This window comes from Salminus brasiliensis, chromosome 10 (assembly GCF_030463535.1).
Source record: "Salminus brasiliensis chromosome 10, fSalBra1.hap2, whole genome shotgun sequence".
NCBI classification, from domain to species: domain Eukaryota; kingdom Metazoa; phylum Chordata; class Actinopteri; order Characiformes; family Bryconidae; genus Salminus; species Salminus brasiliensis.
Window position 1 is genome coordinate 36,048,316 of NC_132887.1, and position 14,855 is coordinate 36,063,170.

Sequence of the window (14,855 nt, forward strand, 5' to 3'; positions counted from 1 at the left end):
GCTTTGTTTAATGCAACCCACAGCAGATGCAGGGACAACAGTGTGTGCGTTATCAAAAAAAAGGTAAAGTAAAAAATAACCTTAAGTACGATCTAAATACAGTATATATGAAATTATATCCATAGTGCTGTTGGGTATTATTCATGGTTCAGATTATAACAGTGTGCATGCTTCGAAGGGAGCACAGTAGCAGTTTTGGGAGAAACCTTTAATAAAACACAATAATTTGATGCAACCAAAAGTAATAAATTACTATCTGAATCCAGTTCTGTGACCGCATCATATCAGTGGGTCTGTAGGGGCTCTCACTCCTAAACAGCAGTACTTCCACTTTACCTCCACTGTAGCTTTTTAAAATGAGTTTTTGAAATGTAAACAATTTAAATCTATAGTCATAATTGAGTTTTATTGTCTCAGATTTCTAGACGTAATACATCTAAACACAAGAGACAACATAACGTCACTGATTACTATTGATACTACTCTCTAAAGATAGGGTCAGGCAGCTGGCCTGCTGCCCTGGGCTTGGCATGTGCCCACGGCTGCACACAGAGGCTGGTGTGTCAGAGTCAGGCGGTGCCATGAGCAGTGGATCAGAGGCTGAAGGGAATGCCAATGATCTGGAGCACGGGTCACTGGAGCTAACACCAGAGCAGCCCAGACAAACAACGCACTCCAGACGGGCTACATAAATAGACTGGGCTGGGCAAATATCACACGTATGGAATGGTCTGTGTGTGTGTGTGTGTGTGTGTGTGTGTGTGTGTGTTTGTGACCGAACTAGAAGACGTGTGATTTTGTGTGTGAACATCAGAAAGTGTATAAGAAGTGTGTGACCACAGTTTGTTTTAGACATGGTGCTGGAGTCCTATTCTATTGGCAATACTTATATATCAGTGACTAGACAAGCTGTGTGTGCATTTTTTTGAATGCACTGGAAGGAATGTCCACAAACATTTGGACATGTAGTGTAAACTCAAAATATAAAATCTGTCATCATTCAACTACAGCAGAAGTGCAGTGTCATCCCCAAACAGACAGACACACACACACACACACACACAAAACACTGGACACTCTCCTTGACTTGGACAGACCACCACAAACTCTCAGACATAAGCAAAAATGTGCTTGAATAGCTGTTTGTAACTGCTGAACTGGAATGTACTGTGCGGAAATTCTGACTGTGGGCCAAAAAATTCTCAACCAAAGCACACTTTCAGCCAGGGCCCAGGGACGTTCTGTCCAGCACTTATCATCTATTTCCATTTGCTCATCTCTTTCTTTGTCCAACATACTCAAATACTAGGGCAATGATGTCCTGGGAAATCTACTTAATTCTAGCTCGATTAAAACAGCCCACGGTGGAATTTCCCCTCACCACAATCTAAACGCAAGAACCTATGAACATGAAGTGTCCATAAAACATTTATAAGGGATGTTTTCCCCTCTGATGCAACCCAAGGACACTGATCTAAAATCTAAAAACAGCAACTAAATACGTTTGACTTAAGAACATGACTAAATATAAGCACAAAAATAGGCTTGACATAAAACTGCAGACCATTATAATCTATTTATATCATCGACTTAAAGCAACGCTATGTAGCTAGTATTTTTACCATCAAATCCAGCGGTCTAAGGCCCTGCCACTATGATCCGAGGGCCAGAGCCGAGAGTCAGAGAGAGCACAATTGGCCTTTCAGGCTCTCTCAGGGATAGTGTACGGCACCTCCTCCTCACATCACTCCCTATTGTGATGTTGGTCAGCACAGGCCTCTGTTATCTGTTGTATTGGAGCTGTGGAGCCTTGCTGTCCTCTAAGCTAGCTGGTTACTTCATCCGCATCAGTTCCAAAAGAGGCAGTGGCCTGCGGGTGCTTGTTCTCTCAGTGCTGGAGAGTTTGCATGACTAGGTAATTGTATGAACACACGCACACAGTGGACAGTGAGCACATGTGCCCGGTTAAGGGCCTTGCTCAAGGACCCAACAGTGGCAGATTGACCAGTGTATGCAGGTATTGAGCCCACAACAATCAAACCGTTGAGTCAGGACTGCCTACATGAACCATATTTGTGTAAAATTATTGTACCATGTCAATCCTCAAGCTACTTTCACTAGCAGTGACGGTTCTGTATCACATTGCGTTCTTTAGTGGTGGCTCAGAGCACAGAAAGTCGCGGATGCCAGGAGCAAGAAATGTCCATAGTGTTGCTTTAAAAGACAGAAGGAAGATGAGGTATCTTGTTTCGCTGGTACACCAGCCAACAGAATCGCCTCAGCAGACAGCAGTTGACTTTACATCTCGCAATACTACTTAACTTAATGTTACGTGGTCATATACATCACATTGTAACTTGTTCGCACTTGTTCTTAGTGCTGACCACTAATGACAGGTGTGAGTCTCGGTCTTGGGTGAACTCCTCTTTTAGTTTTAGACTGAAATTCTAACTACTTCAGCATCTTCTTCTGGATCCTTTAAAAGGCTGTTTTTCAATACATCTAGTTTAGACGTAGAACACAAGAACATCACTCGGTGCACATTTAAAGTCTGTAACTTAAACCTTTATGTGTGCAACTTAGTTCAAGGCAGGCTGGGCAGATTGAGGCCAGTCATTTTAATTGGTCATATCCCCTCTGACAGGAGCAGAAGGGATGAGGTGATGTGGACTGACACCAGCAGTACAGAAAACCTCCAGAGTGACATTTCAATTAAGAGCAGTCACACTCAGTGACTCGGTAATCACGCCTGCGCTCCGTGTACCCTCAGACTACATTAACATGGGGAAAACGCCTCTGCAGGGAGACAGAAAGCATTAGATTTTTTTTTGCATTGTTAATCAAGAAGAAATTAAAGGTCTTATTTAATCTGACAGCTCTTTAGCTGGTGTGATCGGACCATCAGAGGGTTATAATAAAGAAAGAAGACTTTATGTATAGTTCTCTTTTCTAATGACATCGACTAAAATGTTACACTTACACTGCATTTTGCCGTGATGCTCGGTTGCTAAGTAGTGTTTCTGTAAATAAAGTAAAATCACCTTGTTTATCTATGCTATGGTGTTGCTAGGTGGGTTGTAAAGTGCTGCTAGGTCATTGCTATGGTGGTTGCAAAGGTGTTGCTATATTTTATGCTAACACTTCTGTATAAATGCTTGTTAGGGGTTGCTAAGGTGCTCCTAGGGTATAGCTGTTGGTTGCTAAGGTGTTGCTAGGTGGGTAAAGTCATCGCTATGGTGGTTGCTATGTTTTATGCTAATATTTCTGTGGAATGTTGGAGTGCAAAAACATTTGGCAAAAAGGTGGAATGCAAATGTGTTGGACTAATAGAGCTGTGTCCACAAACAAAAATGTGGGGTGCCCAAACTTTTGCCCAGTTGATGGTATAGTGGAAAGGGTGCCATGTGCATTCTCAGAGCTGGTGTGTGTCCGTTGTGACGACATCAGTGTGACCTTACTGAACGTTTCACCATTTGTTCCTATGGGGGAAAATGTACGATACATTTATGGAAACTGTTCAGTGTATCGTTCTATAAAGCATAAAGCATAAAACTACGCTATTAGTTCTATGATTGTGCCAAATTAGATATTTGTCACTTAACAAAAATGTGACCTGTTTTTTTTTTTTTTTTGGTTTACGGACACATTTTAAATATAGCATAACTATGGGAGTGTTTTGGCAACAATTGTTATATTTGGACGCTTACTGTATGAGCTGTATACAAGCCCACGTGTCATCAGTTTAATGTACAAATCAAAGTTGGAACAGAGCCGCTATAATAAATACAAGAATACAACTAAATAATTCTTTTTTTTTTTTATTCATGAATTTACTGAGATATGAATGTGTTGTTTATAACAGTGGTTCTTCGTATTGTGTTCTTTTACACACAGGTGAGATAAAAAAAAAACTAAGAATTGGAGAAATTCTGCAAATATACAGTTTGAATGTATTATGTTAGTTAAATTATTTATGGCCAAGATATGTGTTTTAGTGTATTTGTCATGTGGGGCTCAGTTAGCATGTGTACTAATACTAACTAGCGATACAACATACCTTTACAGCAGGCATGGAGAGAGTTCATGTTCTTGGTGCATGCTGGAAAGTGAATAAGGCGTGTCTAATGTGTTTTAGCGTCAGTCAAGCCTAAAACATACTGAAGATCCACCAGTTTAAGGAACTGTTACTCGAATTACTAGGAAAGGTCAGAGGTGGAGTAACCGTCTAATAAACATAAGTCGTAACTTAACCTAAAAGTCCAAATTATGGGTCAACTGACCTACAAAATCGCAATATTATTTAATTCTTTTTTTAATTACATTAAATTGTAAATTGTTTGTCAGAATTTTCAAAAGGCTGAGAAATATTGAGGTACAGACCTTTTAACTATTTCGGCCAGCGCTAGTTCAGCAGTGTAGAGTGCTACGCCTGAGAAAATCCCGTTTAAAGATTAATCGCCTAATATCATCAACAACGTCTGACAGGCAGGTCCACACAGCTTCATTCACAAAACGCCATCTGCCAAGCAGATGTGTCAGCGAGAGCCACTCAGTTAACCTCAGTCTCTCTCTGCAGCTTACTACATTTCCTCTGGCATTCATCTAAATAAAGAAACATCACGGGTCTTGTTCGATGCCTGGTTCAGTGCCTAAAAGCATGATGGCTGTAATATCGCTTCAATTGGTAGAAAGATGGTTCACAGTGCTAATGTTCCATAATCCTATAACCTGTGGCATTACACTTTGGATTATGATGCCACGGCTGCTTCTGAAAAGTGAGCGAAGCCATAAAATGTACACAAGTCCTACATTTAGCGACATTGCTAATGCAGTAGCGTTATTATTTACTTCTAGGAGCCATAATTTGGAGCAAGGCAGGAATACCCCCCGGACAGGGTAATAACCATTCCTCAGGGTAAATATTCGGCTCCAATGTGTAGAGTTATTAAAAAAATCTCAAACAGACTAGGAGGATAAAATCTCTATCTATTGGAACCTCCCATGTTTATTGCCTAGAAACATAGAAATTGCTAAATCCAGCCCTGGGGATAAGGAGGTCAATTGAATCTGTGTAAATTGAATCCGATTTATATCAAAGTGTAGCTTTAACGATGACCAGCTGTATGTAGGACAAGGGACATCATAGCTCAGTAGAGATGTAGCGTATGAGGGCACTGCATGGAATGGAAAGAAAAGTCTCTGAAAACCCATAGCTGAGCGGTAGCCTTGGAGATGCTTTCCACTAAGATGCTTTAAACAGCCATCAAATGCAAGGAAAGAGAAAAGCACAACAAAAAGAACCCCAGTCAGCCTCCCTTAGGCTTTCACCCAGCACGTAAAGCACTGCTTTGGATGAAAAATGACACTCACTAAACAAGAAAGTGCACATGAAATAATAAACAGATAAGAGCGCTATAAATAAACAGATGCTTGTTCACAGCCTTTGGAAAGAAGCAAACTGTACTCGTTTTGTAGCCTCTGCACATGTAAAATTAAGTAATTTGTGTACACCACAATTATAAACCCCTAATGGCCTCTCTTTTACAGATGTTATTTTTATTCATTATCTCAATATGTGTTTTTGCAATAGTGGTCCCAGCATATGGCTTGCAATATGTAAATAAACCCTGATTTTTATACGGTGAACCAAGAGCATTCGAAATCACCTGCCTCAGATTGTGTTGGTCCCCCTCATGCCACCAAAACAGCTCTAACCCGTCAAGGCATAGACCTCACAGGACCTCTGAAGGTGTGAAGGTGTGTTATCTGGCCCCCAGACGTCAGCAGCAGATCCTTTACGATAGATCCTGAAAGCTGTGAGGTGGGGCCTCCATCTATCTATGACACTGATGCTGGTTCACTCGTCCTTTCTTGGTGTACTTCTGGTTGGTACTCATCACTGTATACAAGGGAACAAAACACAAGACCTGCCTATCATTTTTAGAGATGCTCTGACCCAGTACTCTAGCCTTCACAATCCCTTGTCAGAGTTGCTCAGATCAACTTCAAGAACTGACTGTTCACTTGCTGTCAGCTTGCTAACAGGTGCCATTGTAATGAGATAATCAATGATATTCACTTTATCTGTCAGTGGTTTTAATGTTATGGCTGATTAAAAGTGGGGTAAAGACGTTTTGCAGTGTTAGCACAGATTTAAACTATGAAAGTAATAATCTAATAATCTGCATTTGACGGTACACTGTTGTTGTATAGCACTCTTTAACCCCTTTGGACATTCCTTTGGGAATTAACCAACAGATCCAGATCCATTTTAGCAGTGCCATAGTGAGGCTTTCAAATAAGAGCAAAGAACCCCCCCATCTGAATGTCCAGTGTATAGGCGTACATTTACAATGTTCTCTCTAAGAAAACTAAGCTAATCCTAGGATTTTGGCAAGTGCAAACATTTAAGAATGGACAAGATCCCTATATCTGGAAAACAGCCCAACTTTGTTAGACCTCACAAAGCAGGGATGCCAAGAAACCTATAAACAGCACACCTCTGCCTTGAGGGAGACGCAATATGGTCCGAATGGTACTGCAGCCCGAACATACAGTGCAAAGAACATCTGGCCATAACATGTTACATAAACACTGTGTGTGAATGAGTGTGTGCACTGTAAAACTCACAAGCCGGTCCTTAAGATGAATCAACATGAGTAGAATGGGGTCACTGTCCTCGCCTCTCTATCACACAAGTGCACATATCTTACATTGTTATTTTGCAAGAGTCCACGAAGACAAGCATGGCTGCAGACGTTTCTAAAATGACAACTGAGAATACTGTATAACATCATGAATTTAAAAAAGTATGTAACTTAGTATCTATTTTAATAACAATGAAGGAAATCAATCATATTTTCAGAGCATATTTTCAATGGCAGTGTGAGTTATTCATGTGGGCAGCTAAATGATTATGTCAAGCCTTGCTTTAAATCTACAGAGTGATGCTGGAATCTCTATCGTAGCTGAGCATATGAGTGCTCTAGCTCATGGTTCCAAAGAGCTCTTGTAGAAGAGCAGACGCTTCTGCAAGCTGACCAGGCTCATGACCTCTCCAGAGAACTCATTTGTCAGTTGTCTAGCTCTCTCTTTTCCTTCTTTCCCCTGTATCTGAAGGTTATGGGATTCCTTACCCCATAGAGTGCAGCCTTTTACATTCTTGAGGACTCCTTTACTCTCATGAGGAGTTGTGATGATTAATAACTAAATGCCTACATTGATTTATTACAAGTATTCTTTTTGCGTTTCAGTCCAGCCATTAGTCTCCACCCATTAGTTTGGACTCTCCACTCAACAGCTATCAGCACTGGAAAGGTAAAGGTTAGCATGTGCTTCCTCCAAATCACAAAAAGCACTACCGCATGTTTTCAAACTGCCGCTGTAACAACCTCACTCGACAGTTGAACATGCTTGGAGGAGAATGCTAATGGCCAGTTAACAGATGCCAGCACTGGCTAGGAGTGTACTCAGTGATTGGGAGAGGGAGGGCCATGCTACCCACCCAGAGAGAGTGAGGCCAGTTGTGCTCTATGGGACTCTGAGGCATGGAAGGCTGTGGCATCGCCTTGATCCAGCTGGTGATTTCCCAGTGACCCCTGCAACTTATCCAGAATGCAGCAGCACGGGTCGTCTTCAGTGTCCCTAAATTCAGCCATGTCACTCCACTGCTGCGTTCTCTCTTCACTGGCTTCCTGTAGCTGCTGCCCACATCAGATTCCCAAAACCCTGACGCTGGCCTACAAAGCCCAGAACAGACCAGCATCTCCGTACTTGATGGCAATGGTCAAAGCTGATCCGCAACAAGAGCCCTCCGAGCTTCAAGTACGGCTCGTCTCGACCCGCTATCCCTTAAAATCCGCGGAAGACAAGCGTCCAGGCTTTTTTCTGTCCTGCACCGAAGTGGTGGAACGAGCTTCCCCTGGGTGTCCGAACAGCAGAGTCCAACGCTCGCTGTCTTCAAACGCAGACTGAAGACCCTCCTCTTTCGAGAATACTTGGGTGAATAGCAGAGTACTATGGTCTCCATATTGACTTGTGTTCAGTAGTGTCTAAAGCTTAGAGGTATCTTTGAACTATTAGTGTATTCTAACTAGCTGAGGTTTTTCTTGGGTAAATAGCAAAGCACTTTTGTAAGTCGCTCTGGAGAAGAGCATCTGCTAAATGCCTTAAATGTAAATGTAAAAAAGGTCAACTGGGCAGGTCCCTCGCTAAGGTATAATTTGATTTATGAAATAGTGCATGAAATAGTAGCTACATAAGGCCAGTATGGTCTGTAATGTTTGTTCAATAGCTTTTAAATCAAGCCTGTTGTGTACTGCAATAAAATGCAGGGCTGCCACGATTGGTCAATAAAGTTGGTGCTGAAAATGCATTAATCAATAATTTAGTCCGATGCATCTTACCAATATTTTTTCCTATGTTAATACCTTGTGCGCCATCAACACTGTTGCTCAAGCACCAAGCTGGAGGCTGCTCTTTCTCACACAGTACAGACAAGGAACCAGTGTTTCCTTTGTGGATCCCAGTGTTTATATGTAGAGGCATATTTTGGGATTGCACTGATAACTGGGTAAAGGTAACATGGTGGTCCCCTTTTCTCCAGAGATCACATTATACTGGATATTAGCATAAAATAATTTCAGGTGTAATTGTTTTGATGATCCATAACACTTTAGTTCTTGATGTTATTAAAAAAAAAACAGAGCCCAATATAAACACCCACTGATCACACACACAGTCAAACACCATGGAGCTGGTTGGTGTTGCCAGTGTGTGCTTTGGGCTTGACTGGATATAAACCATATCTAATTACTCAGACACTGTTTCTCATGGCACATTTCTTTGTGTAGGGAATGGCATAAATACAGTACTTACAGATCTCATCCACTTTGATGAGGGGGTATTAATAACCCACTGCACTGCTCACTATTCACAACAAAATCGATCATAAAATTCATCAATTAAAAAAAATAGTTGTTAATTGTAGTTGTAATTACATCATGTATATTACATTGTGACGTATGTGCCATGATAATACTGTCACTTGAAAAATGAATGTAGCATTTGAGGTAGCTCTTAACACTCAACAAGTCCTGGCTTTCAATAAAAAAGAAGCTAGTCACCTAGATGGTGAAGGTGTATGAGGGGAAACAACCTGGAAAAACAATGTTCTTGTAAGACTGTAAATAACTGCTTGAGGGCCTTGCCAAGATGGCTGTTGAGCGAACAGACTTTCCTATAAGGTCTCTGGTATCATGAACTAGCTGGCAATACAAAGCCCTGCTAATGATCAGAGCCGTACCTCTGCATGCACACACAGCCTTAAAGCGACTCTCGAAACGGCGCCTTGCTTCCGGCACAGGGGATCTGGCAGTGACAGGCTTTGCTGACAAGAGAACTGTGATTTTGAGTGCTTTCTACCCCTGATGTCAAGAGGAACGTGTTTTCTTTTCATGCCAGTAGGCAGAGTTCTCTTTCAATTACACAAAGTGACCTTTTTCACACATAAATCAAAAGCAATCAAGAAGCACGTCTCCTAAAATGACAAGGACAGATGCAAATTGAAATCCCCCTGAAAGACTTTAGAAAGACTTGAAAGGACTACTACCATCCACTCCATTTGGTCCCTTTGTCCCAACAAAGCTTTCTCCCTCTGCCGTCACGATAATTACTTTCTTCCACTAACCCACCCACCCACACTTCACGTACTATTTTGGGTTCTTTTTCAGACTTATGCTTAAATGTAAGTCTGAGCATGTTTTGATACCACCAGCAAGAAACTCATATTGGTTGAATTAACTCCTACAGTTCATGGCAAGTTTGTGTAAGCCCACTCTTGGCACTAAAGGGATAAATAAAGTCAGCAGATGTTTTCACATGATCCTTTTCCAACCTCCTTTATTTCTTAGTATTAAGAAGGCTGTTTTTGTTAATGTGCCTGTAAGACTGCAAATACCCTCCGTTCTGACTGGTTTTCCTGTGCATCGGTCAAAAAGCATTCTGGGCTAAAGTTCAGACTGTAGTCTTAGGAACACTTCTTTTAAATGTCTGGATTCATTAAAAGACTACAAAGACCCACACCTTAAACTGTAGTAACCCTACAGTAACAGCAGTCCTTATCATTCCAGCATGGATGGCTGGCCAAACTGCATATGTACGTCTTTTAAATCTTAACCATGTTTTCAAATGGGAAATGCAACTGGGTACTCGAGTACTCGGGTTAATCAATCAAGGTGTTAAAGATGCCACTAATCTCTAAGCACAAAGTTCTACATAGTGCTAAACAAGAAGCTATACAGAACCATCTGCGACACATTTTTTCATCAATGAGAAGTAGGGATGTAAAAACTAGATCGGGCTAGAATCTGGCTGGTCCAGGCATAGTTTTTTATGGTCATGGAACAGCTTTTAATGCTCAATCCACTCCCGATCCTTGGTTTTATTGTACCAGAGCGCCCTCTGGCATCCTCTAGGACATGACGTGTAACAGACGTGATTTCAGCTGCTGAAAAAAAACTAAAAAACTAAGCTCTTTCAAAGCACACATGCCAGAAGAAGCACACCATAGCTCATTCAGTCAGACACATGAGTAATTGGAGGAACTAGGAGCTGATTGTCAGGAAGATGAGTCAGACTAGGTTAGGGCAGTGGTGGCTCAGCGGTTAGAGCGCCGGGCTTTGATTCCCGGGCTCGGCAAGCTGCCACTGTTGGGCCCTTGAGCAAGGCCCTTTACCAACTCTGCTCCCCGGGCGCTGGAGTTGGCTGCCCACCGCTCTGGGTGTGGGTGTGTGTGTGTGTACTCACTGCCCCTAGTTCACTAGTGTGTGTGTGTGTGTGTTCACTACCACAGATGGGTTAAATACGGAAGACACATTTTGCTGTACAGTGTACAGTGACAAATACATGCACCTTTACCTTTTACCCTTTTAAGATGTAAACAGTCATTCTCTAAAATAAAAACAGTGATTTTACTAGTGTTTACTAGTGTTAATTAGAGACACGTCTTACCCAAGTTGTTGGGCTGTATTATTTATAGAAACCCAAAGATTGGATCGGATAGGTATTGGCTGACAGTCAGCATTAGGGTCGGATCATCTCCAGCTAATGTAAGTTAGATCCAAAAACAGAGAGAGAGAGAGACAAGATCTTGTAAAATGCATAAGTCCTCATCAACATCCAATGTCTCAGTTAGCTGTTAGCTCATTACCTCAAATAAGGAGGCAGCCTCCGTTGTTGATCTGACCTACCAATTTCCTTTGATTATTTCTAAATAAAACATGTCCTCAAGCAAGGCTCTCACTGGCTGTAAAGCAATTAGCTCTGATCGCACGCTCTCATGCCACACTTGCAATTTCTCCCGTGCACACACAGCCCGTTCAGGAGGAGTGGACCACCCGGAGTCTCACTTTATGTAGCCCCTTAAAAGTTGGCAGCCCTGCATCAAGTATATTTTGTGCTTTTGAATTTTCACCCTCTTAACATCAGTGCTATCAGTAAGCCTACATCCCTACATGTCCCATGATGTGAGCCTTTTACCAGCTGCACCAAGCAGCTACATGAACTGAAAGGCTTTAATCAAACAGTTTTTCATTTGTGTGGGAGGCGCATGGCCGCCGGGCGATACGATCACCGCTCTTTATCTGAGGAAACGCATGACATTAGCTAAGCATAAAGTGACGCTGGTACAATACTTTCTTTTCCGGACACATCCAGATTCATAAGAACTGAAGAGAGCGATAGAGAGAGTGAATAACAGTGTGAAAATGAAGTAGATCCACCCCCTCACACACACACACAGATTCAGGCCCTGCAGTGTTGTACACTGAGGCAGACAAGGCAGAGGTTAATCTAAAGGGCATCTGTCTCCCTGCCTGTGGAGAGCGCCACTGGCTCCCAGAGGGGAAGTAAAGCAAATGTCAATACAGCAGCACAGCCCTACAGGAGCTCGGCCAGGTCCCACTGACATCACCACCCTCTCACACCAGCGCTTAACATGGGTCTGAAAATAGGTATGAGGTATTTCATGGCACCACAACAGTGATAGCACCATGATATTACTTCAGAGTACACACTACTACTATAAATAAAGGCCTACTAATGTAAACTGAACCATAATACGTTCAGACATAAAGGAATATCGTGGAAAAAACTGACTTTCCCTCACATTTAGATTTACAAAATGTACTGTTCACACCTCAGTCCATACAGTCATTTGATAAAATTAGCACATTAGGGCAAGACTCAAGATTCTTCTGTCCAAAAGCACTCTGTTCCAGAGGTCCTGGAACTTTGCCTGGTGTTTTTTTGGGGGGGAACTTAAGTCTTGCTCTGATGTTTTGACCTTTTTTTGTTTTGCCCTCTTTCTGATGGTAGATGCATGTACTCTTACATCACCTGTGGCAAGGGCTACCTGTATGTCCTGTGATGACTTGCTGGATGACTTGCTGGAGATTTTTGTCATGTGTCATGCCGTCTGCTTTAGGGTTGAACTTGCTAGGACGCCCTGACCTGGCCATGCTGGGTGTTGTTTTAATTGCTCACCACTTATTATATCAATTATTATGCAGACAGTGGAAAGGTTGATTTGCAATTGTTCTGAGATCTTTCTATATCCCTTCCAAAATATGGATCTACAACCTTCTTTCAGAAGGCCCCAGAGAGAAGTGTTTATTGAACACGGACAGAGTTGATTTAACACTGGCAAATTTCCTGTGGTCCAATTATTTTTGGATTCTTTGGAAGACGAAACCATACAAATGTTAAAAGTGGACCCTGAAACGACACATGAAAATTGTCAGATTTGAAGTCTTTAACCAAAACCCACACTAAAAGGATTCCGAAATTAAGCATCTTTTCAGTCGTAAATGCATTTAGTTAAAAGCAAGATGTTCAGCATATTACTCATGAGTCTATAAATTCTCAGGGAGTCCAAACATTCTGAAGAAGGACTGAAGAGGACTGGAATGTGCATGTCTCTCTCTCTGTGTGTGTGTGTGTGTGTGTGTGTGTGTGTGTGTGTGTGTGTGTGTTTCGCTGTCTCTGTGTCTGTTTCTCATTCCTAAGCGAGCTAGTCCAAATGCAGCCGACTAAGTTGACTAAGTTGTTAGTGATGCTAAAATGCCTTTAAAAACTCTGAGGCTATATGAAGCAGTAATTCCTGTTATCTTGCTGTATAGCAATGATAACATCTAACCGCAGCTCAACTCATCTGATCTCTGTCTGTTTTATATATATATATATATATATATATATATATATATATATATATATATATATATGTGTGTGTGTGTGAGAGTGTGTGTGTTAATTTTCTTAACCCCTTAATGCAGAAAGGCTAATTACACACTAAGGCGTATGACTCCGTAACAACAGGGACGTCTGTACAAACTGGTGGGGCAGTTCTTTGGTAATAGAAGTTTGTAATAACACTTTCGGCAGTGGCCCATAGGCTTTTTAAGGGGTTAAGATGTGCGCAAAGAGCCTGGCTGTCAGTGTGGGCCTGAATGTTGACTCAGCTCTAGTCTCTATTTTCCACAGCTGCTCAGATCTCAGGCAGGGCTCATGTCTTTCTAAGGAAAAGTCGCTGGCAGTCTGTCTCCTGTTCACACCCCTTCTGCCAGCCAGCACTTTACTCATCCATTACAGCCCCGGAGATCCATCACAACAGCTAGGACCACGACAGTCCGTCTGCTCTGAGCAGCCTGAACTTTCCTGAAAACACTGGCTGCACCAGTGTCATGGATACTGTGGTCAAATAATTACTTAAAAGGAAATTGTTTGTTAAAAAAAAAGTTAAAAATGCTTTTCATCCACCAGCCTATTAGTGTTGTCATAATACTGCAGTGTCCAACTTCAATAAAGCACTTATAAGATCATTTTCGATACCACAGGAAAGGAGGGGGGGTATTCAGTAATTGCCAGTTTCAGACCAAGTTTAGAAGGTAAACTTGTAGATCAGCCATCAAAGGTCATTAAGAGTTTTCTGGTTCGATCTGTGGTGATGAGGATAACTGGCCTCGATTTCTCAGGGAGGTGGGCTGTATGGCACAGCTCCTTACAGAAGTGTAGTAAAAACAATAAGTCCATTAAAGTCCATCTGTCCATTAGTCCATCCTAGAATCCTAGAGCAAAATTCTAGGAATTTTTAAAGTTGGGAAATTTCCCTTGGGAATTAACGGGTAAATGTGGGAATTAACAGGAAATAATGGGAATAAAATGAGAATATTTGAAGCTAAAGTTGAAAAACTGACATATAGTTGGTAAAAATATACTGAAGCATAATCTTGGATCAAATTATTAAATATGATATCAAAATCAAAAGTTGAATAGCAGCTCCTCAATCACAGGCACCTGGCACATTACACACTGAAGGGCTATTGAGACCACACCCCCTGCATGCACTGCCCATTCCTCCATCACATGTACATTTACATTTACGGCATTTAGCTGACGCTCTTATCCAGAGCGACTTACAAGGTTACTCATATTACAGAGGTGGGCTAATGTAGAGTTAGGAGTCTTGCCCAAGTGCAGTATAGTCACCCTGGCTGGGAATCGAACCCCAGTCTCCCTTGTGGTGTTGTAGCTCACTGGCAGATAGTAACCACACTAACCACCAACATGTACAGCGTATGTCCAGATGATTTCTAGAAACCCGACACTCACCACTACTGAAAGCACTCATTCAGACCAAAGCACTTCATAAAGTCAGGTAATATTTTGACGAGGTTCATATTTTCAGTAACAGCATTGAAACTTTTAATTCAAGTCAAGTCAGATTTATTAGTATAGCGCTTTTTACAACTGTTGTCGTTACAAAGCAGCTTTACATAATTAGTAATTAATAAAGGACA

At 41.7% G+C, this 14,855-nt stretch overlaps 1 protein-coding gene across 5 annotated transcripts in view; it reads right to left on the minus strand.

Annotated features, from left to right (window-relative positions):
• Window positions 1-14,855, minus strand: part of chst15 (carbohydrate (N-acetylgalactosamine 4-sulfate 6-O) sulfotransferase 15) — a 34,855-nt gene that overhangs the window by 17,877 nt on the left and 2,123 nt on the right. The window contains exons 3-4 of one of the 5 annotated variants that reach the window (XM_072689943.1): window positions 6,631-6,687; window positions 5,671-5,899 (exon numbers count right to left, since the gene is read on the minus strand). The exons of 2 other annotated variants lie outside the window; for them this stretch is intronic. The gene's annotated coding sequence lies outside the window, so the exon portion shown is untranslated. Of the gene's footprint in view, window positions 1-5,670; window positions 6,688-14,855 lie in introns of all 5 variants that reach the window. 2 more of the 5 variants (XM_072689946.1, XM_072689944.1) reach the window with 2 other exon arrangements.